This window comes from Chlorocebus sabaeus, unplaced genomic scaffold (genome assembly GCF_047675955.1).
Source record: "Chlorocebus sabaeus isolate Y175 unplaced genomic scaffold, mChlSab1.0.hap1 unalloc_scaffold_293, whole genome shotgun sequence".
In the NCBI taxonomy this organism is placed as follows: domain Eukaryota; kingdom Metazoa; phylum Chordata; class Mammalia; order Primates; family Cercopithecidae; genus Chlorocebus; species Chlorocebus sabaeus.
The window spans coordinates 215,059-236,749 of NW_027327585.1; positions in this window are offsets into that span (position 1 = coordinate 215,059).

A 21,691-nucleotide genomic window follows, 5' to 3' on the forward strand; every position below is an offset into this window, starting at 1 on the left:
ACCGGTTTTGACCTGCTCAAACCCGACCAGAACGGCTCAAACCGGATTTGACTGGCTAAAGTCGTACCAGACCGGCACAAACCGGTCTTGACCATATCAAACTGGACTCACACCGGACCAGGAAAGTTAAAACAGTCTCAAACCAGACCAGACCAGCTCAACCGGCTCGAAGCGGACCAGATTGGCTCAAACCGGGTTTGTCTGGCTCAAACCGGACTCAAACTGGACCAGACTGGCTCAAATCGGACCAGACCGGCTCAAACCAGTTTTGACTGCCTCAAACCGGAGCAGACCGGCTCAAACAGGATCAAAACGGACCAGACCAGCCCTTAGACCAGCTCAAACATGTTTTGACCAGCTCTAATCGGACCAGACCGGCTCAAACCGGTTTTGACCGGGTCAAACCGGACCAGACCGGCTCCAACCTTTTTTGACCTGCTGAAACGGGACCAGACCAGCTTAAACCTTATCAAACCGCACCAGACCGGCTCAAACCGGTGTTGAATGGTTCAAACTGGTTTCAAACTGGACCAATCGGGCTCAAACGCCTTTAGACAGGCTCAAACCGGACGAGACCGGCTCAAACCGGTTTTCACTGGCTGAAAACGAACCAGGACCAGACCGGCTCAAACCAGACTCAAACGGGACCAGTCCGGCTCAAACCGGTGTAGACCAGCTCAAACGGGTCCCAAACCAGACCAGACCGTCTCCAATGGGTTTTGACCAGCTCAAACCAGACCACACTGGCTCAACCGGATCAAACCGGACCAGACCGGCGGAAGCCGGTGTTGACCGGCTCAGACAGGACTCAAACCGGACCAGACTGTCTCAAACCAGTGTTGAATGTCTCAAACCGGATTCAAACCGGAACAGTCCGGCTCAAATCGGTTTCCACTGGCTCAAATCAGACGAGACCAGCTCAAACCGGTTTTCACCAGCTCAAAACGAACCAGAACCAGACCGGCTCAAACCAGACTCAAACCGGACCAGACCGGCTCAAATGGGTGTAGACCGGCTCAAACCGGACCGAAACCGGACCAGACCGGCTCCAACCGGTTTTCACCAGCTCAAACCGGACCAAACCGGCTCAACCAGTACAAACCGGACCAGACCGGCTCAATCCGGATTAAACCAGATCAGACCGGCTCAAATCGGTTTTCACTGGCTCAAACCGTACTGAAACCGGACCAGACCAGCTCAAACTGGACTCAAACCAGACTAGACCGGCACAAACCGGTTTCAAACGGCTCAAACCAGACCAGACAGGCTCAATCGGCTCAAACCGTACTAGACCGGCATAAACTGGATCAAACTGGTTTTGACCGGCTCAATACGGACCATACCGTCTCAAACCGGATTTGACCGTCGCAAACCGGACTCAAAGCAGACCAGGAAATCTCAAACCAGCTCAAACTGGACGAGACCGGCTCAACCGGATCAAACAGGGCGAGACCGGCTTAAACCGGTTTTGGCTGGCTCAAACCGGAGCAGACCGGCTCAAACAGGATCAAAACGGAGCAGACCGGCTCTTAGACCAGCTCAAACATGTTTTGACCAGCTCAAATCGGACCAGACCAGCTCAAACCGGTGTTGACCGGCTCAAACCGGACCAGACCGCCTCAATCGGATCAATCCGGACCAGACCGGCTTAAACCGGATCAAACCGGAACAGATCGGCTGAAGCCGGTGTTGATCGGCTCAGACCGGACTCAAACCGGACCAGACTGGCTCAAGCCGGTGTTGAATGGCTCAAACCGGATTCAAACCAGACCAGTCCGGCTCAAATCGGTTTTGACTGGCTCAAACCAGATGAGACCAGCTCAAACCGGTTTTCACCAGCTAAAAATGAACCAGGACCAGACCGGCTCAAACCAGACTCAAACCAGACCAGACCGGCTCAAACGGGGGTAGACCGGCTCAAACTGGACCCAAACCGGACCAGACCGACTCCAACCGGTTTTGACCAGCTCAAACCAAACCAGACCAGCTCAACCAGTTCAAACCGGACCAGACCAGCTTAAACCAGATCAAACTGGGCCAAACAGGCTCAAACCAGTGTTGACCGGCTCACACCGGACTCAAACCGGACTAGACTGGCTCAAACCGGTTTTGACCAGCTCAAACCGGACCAGACCAGCTCAACCGGATCAAACCGGACCAGACAGGCTTAAACCGGATCAAACCGGACCAGACCGGCTCAAACTGGTGTTGACCGGCTCAGACCCGAACAGAAAGGCTTAAACCAGACCAGACTGGCTCAAACCGGGTTTGACCAGCTCAAACTTGACTCAAAGCGGAACACCAGATCAAAACAGTTTTGACCGGCTCAAATACGACCACACAGGCTCAAACTGGACCAGACTGGCTCAAACCGGGTTTGACCGGATCAAACAGCACCAGACCGGCTCAAACCAGACCAGACCGGCTCAAAACGGCTCAAACCGGACCAGAACAGCTCAAACCTGGCTTGACCGGCTCTAACCGGACACAAACCGGAGCAGACCCACTGAAAACGGTTTTGACCAGCTCAAACAGGACCAGACCAGCTCAAGCCAGGCTTGACCGGCTCAAACCTGATCAAACCCAACCAGAACGTCTCTTAGACCAGCTCAAACAGGTTTTGACAGGCTCAAATCGAACCAGACCTCCTCAAACCGGTTTGGACCGGCTCAAACCGGACTCAAACCGGTTTTGACCAGCACAATCCGGACCAGACCACCTCAAGCCGATTTTGACCACGTCAAACTGGACTCAAACTGGACCAGACCGGCTGAAACCGGACTCAAACCGGACTAGACCAGCTCAAACCGGTTTTGAATGGCTCAAACTGGACCAGGAGCATACCGGCTCAAACCAGGATCAAACTGCACCATACCGGCTCAAACCGGTTTGGACCGGCTCCAACTGGACCAGACCGAACAATCCATCTCAAACCGGACAAGACCGGCTCGAACAGGATTTGACTGGCTCAAACCGGACCAGACCAGCTCAAACTGGTTTTCACCGGCTCAAACCCAACCCCACCGGCTCAAACCGGGCCAGACCGTCTCAAATCGGATCAAACCGCACCAGACCGTCTCAAACCGTCTCAAACTGGATCAGACTGGCTCAACCCAGTTGCAAACCAGACCAGAACGGCTGAAAACGGTTTTGACCGGCTCCAACTGGAGCAGACCGTCTCAAACCGGATCAAACCGAACCAAACGGCTCAAACCGGTTTTGTCCAGCTCAAACCAGACCAGACAGGCTCAAACCGGCACAAACCAGACCAGACCGGCTTAAACAGCATTTGACTGGCTCAAACCGAAGCAGACCAGCTCAAACAGGATCAAAACGGACCAGATCGGCTCTTAGAACAGCTCAAACATGTTTTGACCGGCTCAAATCGGACCAGACAGGCTCAAACTGGTTTTCACCAACTCAAACTGGACCAGACCGGCTCAACCGGATCAAACTGGACCAGACCATCTTAAACCGGATCAAACTGGACCAGACCGGCTCAAACCGGTGTTGACCGGCTCAGACCGGACTCAAACCGGACCAGACCGGCTCTAACCGGTGTTATACGGCTCAAACTGAATTCAAACCTGACCAGTCCAGCTCAAACCGGTTTCCACTGGGTCAAACCGGACGAGACCGGCTCAAACCGGTTTTCACCGGCTCAAAACTAACCAGGACCAGACTGGCTCAAACCAGACTAAACCGGACCAGACCGGATCAAACCGGTGTAGACCGGCTCAAACCGGACCCAAACTATATCAGACTGGCTCCAATCGGTTTTGACCGGCTCAAACCGGACCAGACTGGCTCAACCGGATCAAACTGGACCAGACAGACTTAAACCGGATCAAACCGGACCAGACCGGCTCAAACTGGTGTTGACCGGCTCAGACCTGAACACAAATGCTTAAACCGGACCAGACTGGCTCAAACCAGGTTTGACTGGATCAAAACAGACTCAAACCGGACCAGACCATCTCAAACTGGTTTGACCGGCTCAAACACGACCACATCGGATCATACCGGACCAGACCGTCTCATACCGGTTTGACCGGATCAATCCGGACCAGACTGGCTCAAACCGGACCAGACCGGATCAAACAGGCTAAAACCGGACCAGAACAGCTCAAACCGGGCTTGACCGGCTCAAAGCGGACTCAAACTGGACCAGACCCGCTGAAAACAGTTTTGACCGGCACAAACCGCACCAGACCAGCTCAAACCAGGCTTGACCGGTTCAAACCTGATCAATCCGACCAGACCGGCTCTTAGACCAGCTCAAACAGGATTTGACAGGCTCAAATCGAACCAGACCGCCTCAAACTGGTTTTGACCAGCTCAAACCGGACTCAAACTGGACCAACCGGCTCAAACGAGTTTTGTCCGGCTCATACCACACCAGACTGGCTCAACGGGATCAAACCGAACCCTACCGGCTCAAACCGGCCCAAAAGGATCAGATCGGCTCAAACCCGAACAGACCAGCTAAAACCCGACCAGACCGTCTCAAACCCGACCAGACCGGCTCAAACTGGACCAGACCGGTTCAAACTGGTTTTGACCGATTCAAACTGGACTCAAACCGCAAAAGACCAGCTCAAACCGCTTTTGACCTACTCAAACCAGACCAGGGATGCTCAAACCAGATCAAACCAGAAAAGACCGGCTCAAACCGGTTTTCACCATCTCAAACTGGTTGAGACTGTCTCAAACTGGACTCAAACTGGACCAGACAGGATTAAACCGATTTTGACCGGCTCATACCAGTCCAGACCTGCTCAAACAGATCAAAACGGACCCAACTGTCTTAAACCGGAACAAACCGGACCAGACAGGGTCAAATCGGTGTTAACCAGCTAAAACCCGACCAGACTGGCTTAAACCAGACCAGACGGGCTCAAACCGGCTTTGACCGGCACAAACCGGACTCAAACCGGACCAGACCGGCTCAAACCGGTGTTGACCGGTTCCAACCAGACTCAAAGTGGACCAGACCCTCTCAAACCGCTGTTGAACGGCTCAAACCGGACTCAAACCGGACCAGACTAGCTAAAACCGATTTGACCGGCTCAAACCAAAACAGACTGGCTCAAACGGTTCAAACCGGACCAGACCAGCTCAAACCGGTTTTCACCGTCTCACACCGGACCAGACCAGCTTAAAAAGGATCAAATTGGTTTTGAACAGCTCAATACGGACCATAACGTCTCAAACCGGTTTTGACCAGCTCAAACCGGACTCAAACCGGAGCAGGCAAGCTAACACCACCTCAAACAGGACCAGACCGGCTCAAACCAGCTAAAACCGGACCAGACCAGGTCAAACCGGTTTTGTCCGGCTCAAACGAGACTCAAACCGTACCAGACAGCCTCAAACCGGTTTTGAACGGCTCAAATCGGACTCAAACCAGACCAAACCGGCTCAAACCAGTTTGGACCGGCTCAAACCCGACCAGAATGGCACAAACCGGATCAAATCGGACCAGACCGGCACATACCAGTTTGGACCGGCTCAAACCAGAACAGACAGGCTCAAACCGGTCCAGACCGGCTTGAACCGGATCAAACTGGACCAGACCGGCTCTTAGACCATCTCAAACCGGTTTTGATCGGCTCAATACGGACCAGACCGGCTCTAACCGGACCAGACCGGCTAAAACCGGTGTTGACCATCTCAAACCGATCTCAAACTGGACCAGACTGGCTCAAAACGGTTTTGACTGGCACAAACCAGACCAGACCTACTCAACGGGATCAAACCGGACCACACCGGCTCAAACCGGTGATGACTGGCTCAAACCCGACCAGACTGGCTGAACCCGGACCAGACTGGCTCAAAATGGATTTGACCGGCTCAAACCGGACTCAAACCAGAACAGACCGGCTCAAACCGGACGATACCCGCTCAAACCGGATCAAACCGGACCAGACCGGCTCATAGACCGGCTCAAACTGGCTTTGACCAGCTCAAACCTGACTCAAACCGGACTAGACCAGCTCAAACCGGTGTTCACCGGTTCAAGCTGGACTCAAACCAGACCAGAGCCTCTCAAACCGGTGTTGACCGGCTCAAACCGGACTCAAACCGCACCAGACCGGCTCAAACCGGAGAAGACCCACTCAAACTGGATCAAACCTGACCAGACTGACTCAAACCGGCTCAAACTGGACCACACGGTATAAAACGGGATCAAACCGGATGAGACCGGCTGAAAACGGATCAATCCGGACCAGACCAGCTAGACCCGCTAAATCCGGTTTGGTCCGGCTCAAACCGGACTCAAACCGATATTGACCGGCTCAAACCTGATCAAACCGGACCAGACCGGCTCAATCCAGATCAAACCGGACCAGACCAGCTAAAACCGGTTTTGACCGGCTCAAACCGGACCAGACTGACTCAACCAGATCACACTGGACCAGACCGGCTTAAACCGGATCAAACCGGAAGAGACCGCCTCAAACCGGCGTTGACTGGCTCAGACCCGACCAGACGGGTTAAACCGGACCAGACTGGCTCAAACCGGGTTTCACTGGCTCACTCAGGGGAGTGTACACGAAGGGGAGTGCTCATTCAGGGGAGAGCGCACTCGGGGGAGTCCTCAATCAAGGGATTGCACACACAGGGGAGTGCACACTCAGGGGAGTGCTCACACAGGGGAGTGGCCACTGAGGTGAACGCTCACACAGGGAAAAGCCCACTCAGGGGAGTTCTCACTCAGGCGAGTTCACACTCAGGGAAGTGCACACTCACAGTAGTCCTCACTCAGGCGAGTGCACTCTCAGGTGAGAGCACACTCAGGGGAGCGCTTACTCAGGGGAGTGCACACTCAAAGGTGTGCACACTCAGGGGAGTGCACACTCAGTGGAGTCCTCACTCATGAGAGTGCGAACTAAGAGGAGTACACATTCAGGGGAGTGCTCACACAGGGGAGTGCACACTCAGGGGAGACCTCCCTCAGGAGAGTGCACACTCAGGGGAGTGCTCACTCAGGGGAGTGCACACACAGGGGAGTGCACACTCAGGTGAGCACACACTCAGGGGAGTGCTCATTCAGGTGAGAGCACACTCAGGGGAGTCCTCACTCAGGCGAGTGCACATTCAGGGGAGTGCCCACTCAGAGTAGTCCTTACTCAGGTGAGCGCACACTCAGGGGAGTGCGCACTCAGGGGAGCTCTCACTCAGGGGAGTGCTCATTCAGGGGAGTGCACACTCAGGGGAGTCATCACTCAGACGAGTACCTCCTCAGGAGAGCGCTCACTCTGGTGAGTCCTCACTCAGGCGAGTTCACACTCAAGGGAGTGCCCACTCAGAGTAATCCTTACTCAGGTGAGCGCACACTCAGGGGAGTGCACACTTAGCGGAGCGCTCACTCAGGGGAGTGCACACTCAGCAGAGCACACACTCAAGGGAGTGCACACACTTGGGGGTGCACACTCAGGGGAGTCCTCACTCAGGAGAGTGCGAACTAAGAGGAGTGCACACTCAGGGGAGTGCTCACTCAGGGGAGTGCACACACAGGGGTGTCCTCACTGAGGGGAGCGCTCACTCAGGGGAGTGCACAATCAGGTGAGCCCACACTCAGGGGAGTGCACACTCAGGGGAGTCCTCACTCAGGAGAGTGCGAACTCAGGGAAGTGCACTCCCTGGGGTGCAAACACTCAAGGGAGTACACACTCAGGGTAGTGCACACTCAAGGGAGTCCTCACTCAGGAGAGTGCGAACTCAGAGGAGTGTACACTCAGGGGAATGCTCTTTCAGGGCAGTGCACACTCAGGGGAGTCATCACTCAGACGAGTACGCCCTCAGGAGAGCGCTCACTCTGGGGAGTCCTCACACAGGCGAGTTCACACTCAGGGGAATGCACACTCAGGGGTGTCCTCACCCAGGCGAGTGCACACTCAGGTTAGTGCACACTCAGGGGAGTGCTCACTCAGGGGAGTTCACACTCAGGGTAGCGCAATCTCAAGGGAGCGCAAACTCAGGGCAGTGTAAACTCAGGGGAGTGCTCAATCAGTGGAGTGCACACTCAGGGGAGTCCACACTCAGGAGAGTTCACACTCAGGGTTGTGCACACTCAGGGGTGTCCTCACCCAGGCGAGTGCACACTCAGGTGAGTTCGCACTCAGGGGAGCGCTCACTCAGGGCAGCGCACACACTGGGGAGAGCACACTCAGGGGAGCGCACACTCATGGGAGTGCACACACAGGGGAGTGCTCACTCAGGGGAGCGCACCCTTAGCGGAGTGCACGCTCAGGTGAGCATACACTCAGGGGAGTGCACACTCAGGGGAGTCCTCACTCAAAAGAGTGCAAACTCAGGGGATTGAAATCACAGGGTAGCACACACTCAGGGGTGTGCCCCCTCAGGGGAGTCCTCACTCAGGAGAGTGCGAACTCAGAGGAGTGCACACTCAGGGGAGTGCTCATTCAGGGGAGTACACACTCAGGGGAGTCCTCACTCAGACGAGTACCCCCTCGGGAGAGCGCTCACTCTGGTGAGTCCTCACTCAGGCGAGTTCACACTCAGGGGAGTGCCCACTCAGAGTAGTCCTTACTCAGGTGAGCGCACACTCAGGGGAGTGCACACTTAGCGGAGCGCTCACTCAGGGGAGTGCATACTCAGCAGAGCGCCCACTCAGGGGAGTGCACACACTTGGGGTGCACACTCAGGTGAGTCCTCACTCAGGAGAGTGCGAACTAAGAGGAGTGCACACTCAGGGGAGTGCACACACAGGGGTGTCCTCACCGAGGGGAGTGCTCACTCAGGGGAGTGCACAATCAGGTGAGCCCACACTCAGGGGAGTGCACACTCAGGGGAGTCCTCACTCAGGAGAGTGCGAACTCAGGGAAGTGCACTCCCTGGGGAGCAAACACTCAAGGGAGTACACATTCAGGGTAGTGCACACTCAAGGGAGTCCTCACTCAGGAGAGTGCGAACTCAGAGGAGTGCACGCTCAGGGGAGTGCTCTTTCAGGGGAGTGCACACTCAGAGGAGTCATCACTCAGACGAGTACGCCCTCAGGAGAGCACTCACTCTGGGGAGTCCTCACACAGGCGAGTTCACACTCAGGGGAATGCACACTCAGGGGTGTCCTCACCCAGGCGAATGCACACTCAGGTTAGTGCACACTCAGGGGAGTGCTCACTCAGGGGAGTTCACACTCAGGGTAGCGCAATCTCAAGGGAGCGCAAACTCAGGGGAGTGTAAACTCAGGGGAGTGCTCAATCAGTGGAGTGCACACTCAGGGGAGTCCACACTCAGGAGAGTTCACACTCAGGGTAGTGCACACTCAGGGGTGTCTTCACCCAGGCGATTGCACACTCAGGGGAGTTCGCACTCAGGGGAGCGCTCACTCAGGACAGCGCACACACTGGGGAGAGCACACTCAGGGGAGCGCACACTCATGGGAGTGCACACACAGGGGAGTGCTCACTCAGGGGAGCGCACCCTCAGCGGAGTGCACGCTCAGGTGAGCAAACACTCAGGGGAGTGCACATTCAGGGGAGTCCTCACTCAAAAGAGTGCAAACTCAGGGGATTGAAATCTCAGGGTAGCAAACACTCAGGGGAGTGCCCCCTCAGGAGAGTCCTCACTCAGGAGAGTGCGAACTCAGAGGAGTGCACACTCAGGGGAGTGCTCTTTCAGAGGAGTGCACACTCAGAGGAGTCATCACTCAGACGAGTACTCCCTCAGGAGAGCACTCACTCTGGGGAGTCCTCACACAGGCGAGTTCACACTCAGGGGAATGCACACTCAGGGGTGTCCTCACCCAGGCGAATGCACACTCAGGTTAGTGCACACTCAGGGGAGTGCTCACTCAGGGGAGTTCACACTCAGGGTAGCGCAATCTCAAGGGAGCACAAACTCAGGGGAGTGTAAACTCAGGGGAGTGCTCAATCAGTGGAGTGCACACTCAGGGGAGTCCACACTCAGGAGAGTTCACACTCAGGGGAGTGCACACTCAGGGGTGTCCTCACCCAGGCGAGTGCACACTCAGGGGAGTTCGCACTCAGGGGAGCGCTCACTCAGGACAGCGCACACACTGGGGAGAGCACACTCAGGGGAGCGCACACTCAGCGGAGTGCACGCTCAGGTGAGCATACACTCAGGGGAGTGCACATTCAGGGGAGTCCTCACTCAAAAGAGTGCAAACTCAGGGGATTGAAATCTCAGGGTAGCAAACACTCAGGGGAGTGCCCCCTCAGGAGAGTCCTCACTCAGGAGAGTGCGAACTCAGAGGAGTGCACACTCAGGGGAGTGCTCATTCAGGGGAGTACACACTCAGGGGAGTCGTCACTCAGATGAGTGCACACTCAGGGGAGTGCACACTCTGGGAGGCGCTCACAAAGCGGAGTGCTCACTCAGGTGAGCGCTCACTCAGGGGAGTGCAGACTCAGGGGATCAAACCGGACCAGACCATCTCAAACCGGTTTGACCGGCTCAAACAGGACGGCACTGGGTCAAACCAGACCAGACCGGCTCAAACCAGTTAGACTGGATCAAACCGGACCAGACCAGATCAAACCGGCTCAAACCGGACCAGGACAGCTGAAGCCGGGCTTGACCAGCTCAAAACGGACTCAAACCGGACCAGACCGGATGAAAACTGTTTTGACTGGCTCAAACCGGACCAGACAAGCTCAAACAGGGCTTGATCGGCTCAAACCTGATCAAACCCGACCAGACCGTCTCTTAGACCAGCTCAAACAGGTTTTGACAGGCTCAAATCGAACCAGACCGCCTCCAACCGGTTTTGACCGGCTCAAACCAGACTCAAACTGGACCAGACCGGCTGAAACTGAACTCAAACCGGACTACACCGGCTCAAACCGGTTTTGATCGGCTCAAACTGGACCAGGAGCATACCGGCTCAAACTGGACTCAAACTGCACCATACCGGCTCAATCTGGTTTGGACCGGCTCCAACAGGACCAGACCGGCTCAATCCGGCTCAAACCAGACCAGACCGGCTCGAACAGGATTTGACTGGCTCAAAAGGACCAGACCAGCTCAAACCAGTTTTCACCGGCTCAAACCCGACCCCACCGGCTCAAACCGGGCCAGACCGTCTCAAATCAGATCAAGCCGGACCAGATCGTCTCAAACCGTCTCAAACTGGACCAGACCGGCTCAAAACGGTCTCAAACCAGACCAGACTGGCTGAAAACTGTTTTGACCGTCTCCAACCGGAACAGACCGTCTCAAACTAGATCAAACCAGACCAGACTGGCTCAATCCAGTTTTCACTGTCTCAAACCGGCCCAGATTGTCTCAAACCGGACTGAAACTGGACCAGACCGGCTCAAATTGGCGTTGACCGGCTCAAACCCGACAAGACTGGCTTAAACCAGACCAGACTGGATCAAACCAGCTTTCACCGGCCCAAACTGGATTCAAACCGGACCAGACTGGCTCAAACCGGTGTTGACCGGTTCCAACCAGACTCAAACCGGACCAGACCCTCTCAAACCGGAGTCCAACGGCTCAAACCGGACTCAAAACGCACCAGACTAGCTAAAACCGGTTTTGACTGGCTCAAACCAGAACAGACCGGCTCAACTGGTTCAAACCGGACCAGACGGGCTCAAACCGGATTAAACCGGACCAGACCGGCTCAAAACGGTATTCACCATCTCAAACCGGACCAGACCGGCTTAAACCAGATCAAACCGGTTTTGACCTGATCAATACGGACCATAACGTCTCAAACTGGTTTTGACCGGCTCAAACCGGACTCAAACCGGACCAGGCAAGCTAAAACTGGCTCAATCCGGATCATACCAGCTCAAACCGGCTCAAACTGGACCAGACCGCCTCAAACCGGTTTTGACCGATCATATCGGACTCAAACCGGACCAGACCGGCTCAAACCGGTTTTGACTGGCTCAAACCGGTCCAGACCAGCTCAAACCGGTGTAGACCGGCTCAAACCGGACACAAATCGGACCAGACCGGCTCCAACCGATTTTGACCAGTTCAATCCGGACCAGACCCGCTCAAACCGGATCAAACTGGACGAGACTGGCTCTTAGACCGGCTCAAACCGGTTTTGACCGGCTCACACCGGACTCAAACCAGACCAGAAGGGCTCAAACCGGTGTTGACCGGTTCAAACAGGACTCAAACCGGGCCAGACCCTCTCAAACCTGTGTTGACCGGCTCAAACCGGACTCAAACCGGACCAGACTAGCTAAAACCGATTTTGACCGGCTCAAACCAGAACAGACCAGCTCAACCGGTTCAAACCGGACCAGACCGGCTCATACCGCTTTTCACCGTGTCAAACCGGACCAGACCGGCTTAAACCGGATCACACCAGTTTTGACCATCTCAATATGGACCATAACGTCTCCAACCGGTTTTGACCAGCACAAACCGGACTCAAACCGGACCAGGCAAGATAAAACCGGCACAAACCGGACCAGACCGGCTCAAACCGGACGCAAACAGGACCACACCAGCTCAAACTGTTTATGACCAGCTCAAACCGGACTCAAACATGACCAGACCGTCTGAAACTGGTGTTGACCGTCTCCAACCGGACTCAAACCGGACCAGACCGGCTCAAAACGGTTCTGACCGGCTCAAACTGGACCAGACTGGCTCAAACCAGATCAAACCGGACCAGACCAGCTCTAACCAGTTTTGAATGGCTCAAACCGGATTCAAACCGGACCAGACCGTCACAAACCGGTTTTGACCAACTCTAACTGGAACAGACTGGCTCAAACCGGTTTTGACTGACAAACCGGACTCAAACCGGACCAGACCGGCTCAAATCGGAACACACCGGCTCAAACCGGTTTTGACTGACTCAAACCGGAGCAGACCAGCTCAAACAGGATTAAAACAGACCAGACCGGCTCTTAGACCAGCTCAAACATGTTTTAACCTGCTCAAATCGGACCAGACCGGCTCAAACCGGTTTTGACCGGCTCAAACCGAACCAGACCGGCTAAATCGGATCAAACTGGACCAGACCAGCTTAAAACGGATCAAACAGGACCAAACTGGCTCAAACCAGTGTTGACCGGCTCACACCGGACTCATACCGGACTAGACGCTCAAACTGGTGTTGAATAGCTCAAACCGGACCAACCGGCTCAACCGGATCAAACCAGATCAGACAGGCTTAAACCAGATCAAACCGGACCAGACAGGCTCAAACCGGTGTTGACCGGCTCAGACCCGAACAGAAAGGCTTAAACCAGACCAGACTGGCTCAAACCGGGTTTCACCAGCTCAAACTGGACTCAAACCAGAACACTGGCTCAAAACGGTTTTGACCGGCTCAAACACGACCACACCGGCTCAAACAGGACCAGACCGGGTCAAACCGGACCAGACCGGCTCATACCAGCTCAAACCGGACCAGAACAGCTCAAACCGTGTTTGACTGGCTCAAACTGGACTCAAACCGGACCAGACCCGCTGAAAACGGTTTTGACTGGCTCAAACCAGACCAGACCAGCTCAAACCGGGCTTGACCGGCTCAAACCTTATCAAACCCAACCAGACCGGTTCTTAGACCAGCTCAAACCGGATTTGACCAGCACAAACCGGACCAGACCGACTCAAACTGGTTTTGACCGGCACAAACCGGAATCAAACCGGACTAGACCGGCTCAAACTGGTTTTGATCGGTTCAAACCGGACCAGGAGCATACCGGCCCAACCCGGGCTCAAACTGCACCATACCAGCTCAAACCGGTTTGGACTGGCTCCAACTGGACCAGACCGGCTCAATCCGGCTCAAACCGGACCAGACCGGCTCAAACAGGATTTGACTGGTTCAAACCAGACCAGACCTGCTCTAACCGGTTTTGACTGGCTCAAACCCAGCACCACCAGCTCAAACCGGGCCAGACCAACTCAAGTCGGATCAAACCAGACCAGACGGTCTCAAACCGTCTCAAACTAGACCAGACCGGCTCAAACCGGTCTCAAACCGGACCACACTGGCTGAAAACGCTTTTGACCGGCTCCAACCAGAGCAGACCGTCTCAAACCCGGTCAAACCGGACGAACCGGCTCAAACCGGTTTTTTCCGGCTCAAACCAGACCAGACCGCCTCAATGGGATCAAACCGGTCCCGACCGGCTCAAACCGGCTCAAACCAGACCAGATCGGCTCAAACCTGAACAGACTGGCTCCAACCCGACCAGACCATCTCAAACCGGACTAGACCGGCTCAAACTGGACCAGACCGGTTCAAACCGGTTTTGACCGATTAAAACCAGACTCAAACTGGAAAAGACCGGCTCAAACCGGTTTTGACCTACTCAAACCGGACCAGAGATGCTCAAACCAGATCAAACCAGACCAGACCGGCTCAAACCGGTTTTCACCGGCTTAAACCGGACCAGACCGTCTCAAACCGGACTCAAACTGGACCAGACCGGCTCAAACCGATTTTGACCGGCTCATACCAGTCCAGACTGGCTCAACCGAATCAAAACTGACCCGACAGGCTTAAACCTGATCAAACCAGACTAGACGGGCTCAAATTGGTGTTTACCGGCTCAAACACGACCAGACTGGCTTAAACCAGACCCGACCGGCTCAAACCGGTTTTCACCGGCTTAAACTGGACCAGACCATCTCAAACCGGACTCAAACCGTACCAGATTGGTTCAAATCGGACTCAAACCAGACCAGACCGTCTCAAACCGGTTTTGATCGGCTCAAACCCGACCAGAACGGCACAAACCGGATCAAACCGGACCAGACCGGCTCAAACCGGTTATGAGCAGCTCAAACCAGACTAAAACCGGACCAGATTGTCTCAAACTGGTGTTGACTGGCTCCAAAGGGACTCAAACCGGTCGAGATCGTCTCAAATCGGTTTTGACTGGCTCAAACAGGACCAGACCGACACAAACCGGATCAAACCAGACCAGAACGGCTCAAACCGGTTTTGACCGGCTCAAACCGGAGTCAAACCGGACCAGACCAGCTCCAACCAGTTTTTACCGGCTCAAACCCGACCAGAACGGCACAAACCGGATCACACTGGACCAGACCGGCTCAAACCGGTGTTGACTGGCTTAAACCATATCAAACCGGACCAGAACGGCTCCAACCGGTTTTCACCAGCTCAAACCGGCCAGACCGGCTCAACCAGTACAAACCGGACCAGACCAGTTCAAACCGGATTAAACCAGATCAGATCGGCTCAAACCAGTTTTCACCAGCTCAAACCGGACTGAAACCAGACCAGACCGGCTCAAACCGGACTCAAACCGGACTAGACCGGATCAAACCGGTTTCGACCGGCTCAAACCAGACCAGACAGGCTTAATCGGCTTAAACTGGACCAGACCGGCTTAAACCGTATCAAACAGGTTTTGACCGGCTCAATACGGACCATACCGGCTCAAACCGGATTTGACCGGCTCAAACCGGACTCAAATCGGACCAGAAAAGCTCAAACCAGCTCAAACCGGACCAGACCGGCTCAAACCGGACTAAAACCGGAACAGACCGGCTGAAAACGGTTTTGAACGGCTCAAACAAGACCAGACCATCTCAAACCGGTTTTGACCAGCTCAAACTGGACCAGACAGGCTCAAACCGGATCATACCGGACCAGACCGGCTCAAACTGGTTTTGACTGGCTCAAAGCGGACCACACCGGCTCAACCGGCTCAAACCCGACTAGAACGACACAAACCGGATCAAACCGGACCAGACCGACTCAAACCGGTTTGGACTGGCTCAAACCAGACCAGACCGGCCCAAACCGGTCCAAACCGGCTTTAACTGGATCAAACCGGACCTGACCGGCACTTAGACCGTCTCAAACCGGTTTTGATCGGCTCAATACGGACCAGACCAGCTCTAACTGCACCAGACCATCTAAAACCGGTGTTGACCGTCTCAAACCGTACTCAAACTGGACCAGACTGGCTCAAACCGGTTTTGACCGGCTCAAACAAACCACACCAACTCAGTGGGATCAAACTGGACCACACCGACTTGAACCTGATCATTTCGGACCAGACCGGCTCAAACTGGTGATGACTGGCTCAAACCCTACCAGACTGGCTTAACCCGGACCAGAATGGCTCAAAACGGATTAGACCGGCTCAACCGGAACAAACCAGACCAGACAGGCTTAAACCAGATCAAACCGACCAGACCGGCTCAAACCGGTGTTGACCGGCTCAGACCTGAACAGAAATGCCTAAACCGGACCAGACTGGCTCAAACCGGGTTTCACTGGATCAAAACGGACTCAAACCGGACCAGACCATCTCAAACCGGTTTCACCGGCTCAAACACGAAGACACCGGCTAAAACCGGACCAGACTGTCTCAAACCAGTTTGACCAGATCAAACCGGACCAGACCGGCTCAAACCGGACCAGACCGGATCAAACTGGCTCAAACTGGACCAGACCGGCTCAAACCGGACTCAAACAGGACCACACCGGCTCAAACCGTTTATGACCGGCTCAAACTGGACTCAAACAGGACCAGACCGTCTCAAATTGTTGTTGACCGGCTCCAACCGGACTCAAACTGTACCTGACCGGCTCAAACCGGTTCTGACCGGCTCAAACTGGACCTGACCGGCTCAAACCAGATCAAACCAGACCAGACCGGCTCTAACCGGTTTTGACCGGCTCAAACTGGACTCAAACTGGACCAGGCAAGCTAAAACCAGCTCAAACCGGACCATACCGGCTCAAACCGGCTAAAACCGGACCAGACTGGGTCCAATCGGTTTTGTCCGGCTCAAACCGGACTCAATCCGTACCAGACCGCCTCAAACCGGTTTTGACCGGCTCATATCGGACTCAAACCAGACCAGACCGGCTCAAACCAGGTTTGGCTGCCTAAAACTGGAGCAGACCATCTCAAACAGGATCAAAAATGACCAGACCGGCTCTAAGAGCAGCTCAAACATGTTTTGACTGGCTCAAATCAGATCAGACCGCCTCAAACCGGTTTTGACCGGCTCAAACCGGACTCAAACCATCCCAGACCGCCTCAAACCGGTTTTGACCGGGTGATATCGGACTCAAACCGGACCAGACAAGCTCAAACCGGTTTTGACTGGCTCAAACCAGAACAGACCGGCTTACCCGGATCAAACCAGACTAGACCGGCTCAAACCAGCACAAACCAGACCAGACCAGCTTAAACAGGATTTGACTGGCTCAAACCGAAGCAGACTGGCTTAAACAGGATCAAAACGGACCAGACCTGCTCTTAGACCAGCTCAAACATGTTTTGACTGGCTCAAATCGGACCAGACCGGCTCAAACCGGTTTTGACTAGCTCAAACAGGACCAGACCCGCTCAACCGGATCAAACCGGACCAGACCGGCTTAAGCCGGATCAAACTGGACCAGACCGGCTCAAACCGGTGTTGACAGGCTCAGAAAGGTCTGAAACCGGACCACACCGGCTCAAACCGGTGTTGAATGGCTCAAACCGTATTCAAACCGGGCCAATCCGGCTCAAATCGGTTTTGACTGCCTCAAACCGGACGAGACCGGCTCAAAACGGTTTTCACCAGCTCAAAACGAGCCAGGACCAGAGCGACTCAAACCAGACTCAAACTGTACCAGACCGCATCAAACCAGTATAGACCGGCTCAAACCAAACCCAAACTGGACCAGACCGGCTCCAACCGGTTTTGACCGGTTCAAACCGGACCAGACTGGCTCAACCGGATCAAACCGGACCAGACAGGCTTCAACCGGTTGAAACCGGACCAGACCAGCACAAACCGGTTTTGTCCAGCTCAAACCAGACCAGACCGGCTCAACGGGATCAAACCGGACCCGACCGGCTCAAACGGGCTTAAACCGGACCAGATCGGCCCAAACCCAAACAGACCGGCTCAAACCCGACCAGACTGGCTCAAACTGGACCAGACCGGTTCAAACCGGTTTTGACCGATTCAAACCGGATCAAACCAGACCAGACCGGCTCAAACCGGTTTTCACCGGCTCAAACCGGAACAGACCATCTCAAACCGGACTCAAACTGGACCAGACTGGCTCAAACCGATTTTGACTGGCTCATACCAGTCCAGACCGGCTCAACCGGATTAAACCGGACCCGACCATCTTAAACCGGATCAAACCGTTCCAGACGGGCTCAAATCGGTGTTGACCGGCTCAAACCCGACCACACTGGCTTAAACCGGACCAGACTGGCTCAAACCAGCTTTGACCAACTCAAACCGGACTCAAACCGGACCAGACTGGCTCAAACCGGTGTTGACCGGTTCAAACCGGACTCAAACCGGACCAGACCCACTCAAACCGGTGTTCAACGGCTCTAACCGGACTCAAACCAGTTTTGACTGGCTCAAACCGGATCAAACCGCACCAGACCGGCTCTTAGATCGGCTCAAACCGGTTTTAACCAATTTCAATACCGACCAGACTGGCTCAAACAGGTTTTGACTGGCTCAAACAGGACTCAAACCGGACCAGACCGTCTGAAACCGGTTTTGACCGGCTCAAACCGGACTCAAACCGGACGAGACCGGCTCAAACCGGTTTTGACCGGATCAAACCGGACTCAAACGTGACCAGACCGGCTGAAAATGGTTTTGACCGGCTGTAACCCGACCAGACCAACCTAAACCGGAGCAGACCGGCTCACACCACCCTCAAACCATACCAGACCGGCTGAAAACGGTTTTGACCAGCTCAAACCGGAGCAGACCCACTTAACCGGACTGAAACCGGATCAGACCAGCTCAAACCAGACCCAAACCAGACCAGACCGTCTCCAACCAGTTTTGACCGTCTCCAACCGGTTTTGACCGGCTCAACCGGATCAAACTGGACCAGAGAGGCTTAAACTGGATTAAACCGGACCAGATCGGCTCAAACCGGTTTTGTCCAGCTCAAACCAGACCAGACCGGCTCAACGGGATCAAACCGAACCCAACCGGCTCAAACCGGCTCAAACCAGACCAGATCGGCCCAAACCCAAACAGACCGGCTCAAACCCAACCAGACCGGCTCAAACCCGACCAGACCGGCTCAAACTGGACCAGACCGGTTCAAACCAGTTTTGACCGATTCAAACTGGACTCAAACCGGAAAAGACCGGCTCAAACCGGTTTTGACCTACTCAAACCGAACCAGAGAGGCCCAAACCGGATCAAACCAGACCAGACCGGCTCAAACCAGTTTGCACCATCTCAAACCGGACAAGAACATCTCAAACCAGACTGAAACTGAAATAGACTGGCTCAAACCGATTTTGACCGGCTCATACCCGTCCAGACCAGCTCAACCGGATCAAACCGGACCCGACCGGCTTAAACCGGATCAAACCGGACCAGACGGGCGCAAATCGGTGTTGACCAGCTCAAACCTGAACAGCCTGGCTTAAACCGGACCAAACTGACTTAAACCGGCATTGACCGGCTCAAACTGGACTCAAACTGGACCAGACCGGCTCAAGCCAGTGTTGACCAGTTCAAACCGGACTCAAACCGGACCAGACCCCCTCAAACCGGTGTTCAACGGCTCAAACAGGACTCAAACCGGACCAGACTTGCTAAAACCGGTTTTGACCGGCTCAAACCAGAACAGACCGGCTCAACCGGTTCAAAGCGGACCAGACCGGCTCAAACCGGATTAAACTGGACCAGACCGGCTCAAAGCGGTTTTCACCATCTCAAAACAGACCAGACCGGCTTAAACCAGATCAAACCAGATTTGACCAGCTCAATACGAACCATAACGTCTCAAACCGCTTATGACCGGCTCAAACCGGACTCAAACCGGACCAGGCAAGCTAAAACCGCCTCGAACCATACCAGACCAGCTCAAACCAGCTAAAACCGCACCAGACAAGGTCAAACCGGTTTTGTCCGGCTCAAACCGGACTCAAAGCGTACCAGACCGCCTCAAACAGGTTTTGACTGGCTCATATCAGACTCAAACTGGACCAGACCGGCTAAAACCGGTTTTTACCAGCTCAAACCTGACCAGAATGGCACAAACCGGATCAAACCGAACCAGACCGGCTCAAACCGGTTTTGACCAGCTCAAACCCGACCAGACTGGCTTAACCCGGACCAGACTGGCTCAAAAAGGGTTTTACTGGCTCAAACTGGACTCAAACCGGACGAGACCGGCTCAAACCGGGTTTGACTGGCTCAAGCCGGACGAGACCCACTCACACCGGATCAAACCAGACCAGACCGGCTATTAGACAGGCACAAACCCATTTTGACCGGCTCAAACCAGACTCAAATGGACCACACCGGCTGAAACCGGTGTTGTCCAGTTCAAACAGGACTCAAATCGGACCAGACCCTCTCAAACCTGTGTTGACCAGCTACAACCGTACTCAAACCAGACCAGACAAGCTAAAACCGGTTTTGACCTGCTCAAAGCAGACCAGACCGGCTCAACTGGTTCAAACCGGACCAGACCGGCTCAAACCAGATTAAACCAGACCAGACCGGCTCAAACCGGATTTCCCCATCTCAAACCAGACCAGACCGGCTTAAACCAGATCAAACCAGTTTTCACCGGCTCAATACGGACCACAACGTCTCAAACCGGTTTTGACCGGCTCAAACCGGACTCAAACCGTGCCAGACCGCCTCAAACCGGTTTTGACCGGCTCATATCGGACTCAAACGGGACCAGACCGGATCAAACCGGTTTTAAATGGCTCAAACCCGACCACAACGGCACAAACCGGATCAAACCTGACCAGACCGGCTCAAACCAGTCTGGACCGGCTCAAACCAGATCAATCCAGACCAGACCAGCTCTTAGACCATCTCAAACTGGTTTTGATCAGTTCAATATGGACCCGACCGGCTCTAACCGAACCAGACTGGCTAAAACCGGTGATGACCGGCTCAAACCCTACCAGACTGGTTTAACCCGTACCAGACTGGCTCAAAACGGATTTGACTGGCTCAAACCGGACTCAAACCGGACCAGGCAAGCTACAACCGGCTCAAACAGGACCAGATCGGCTCAAATTGGCTAAAACCGGACCAGAGCAGGTCAAACCGGTTTTGTCCGGCTCAAACCGGACTCAAACCGTACCAGACAGCCTCAAACCGGTTTTGACCGGCTCAAATCAGACTCAAACCAGACCAGACCAGCTCAAACCGGTTTGGACCAGCTTAAACCGGATCAATCCAGACCAGACCGGCTCTTAGACCGTCTCAAACTGGTTTTGATCAGTTCAATATGGACCCGACCGGCTCTAACTGAACCAGACCGGCTAAAACCGGTGATGACCGGCTCAAACCCTACCAGACTGGTTTAACCCGTACCAGACTGGCTCAAAACGGATTTGACCGGCTCAAACCGGACTCAAACCGGACCAGGCAATCTACAACCGGCTCAAACAGGACCAGATCGGCTCAAATCAGCTAAAACCAGACCAGACCGGGTCAAACCGGTTTTGTCCGGCTCAAACTGGACTCAAACCGTACCAGACAGCCTCAAACCGGTTTTGACCGGCTCAAATCAGACTCAAACCGGACCAGACCAGCTCAAACAGGTTTGGACCAGCTCAAACCCTACCAGAACGGCACAAACCGGATCAAACCAGACCAGACCGGCACAAACCCAAACAGACCGGCTCAAACCCGACCAGACAGGCTCAAACCCGACCAGACCAGCTCAAACTGGACCAGACCGGTTCCAACCGGGTTGACCGATTCAAACCGGACTCAA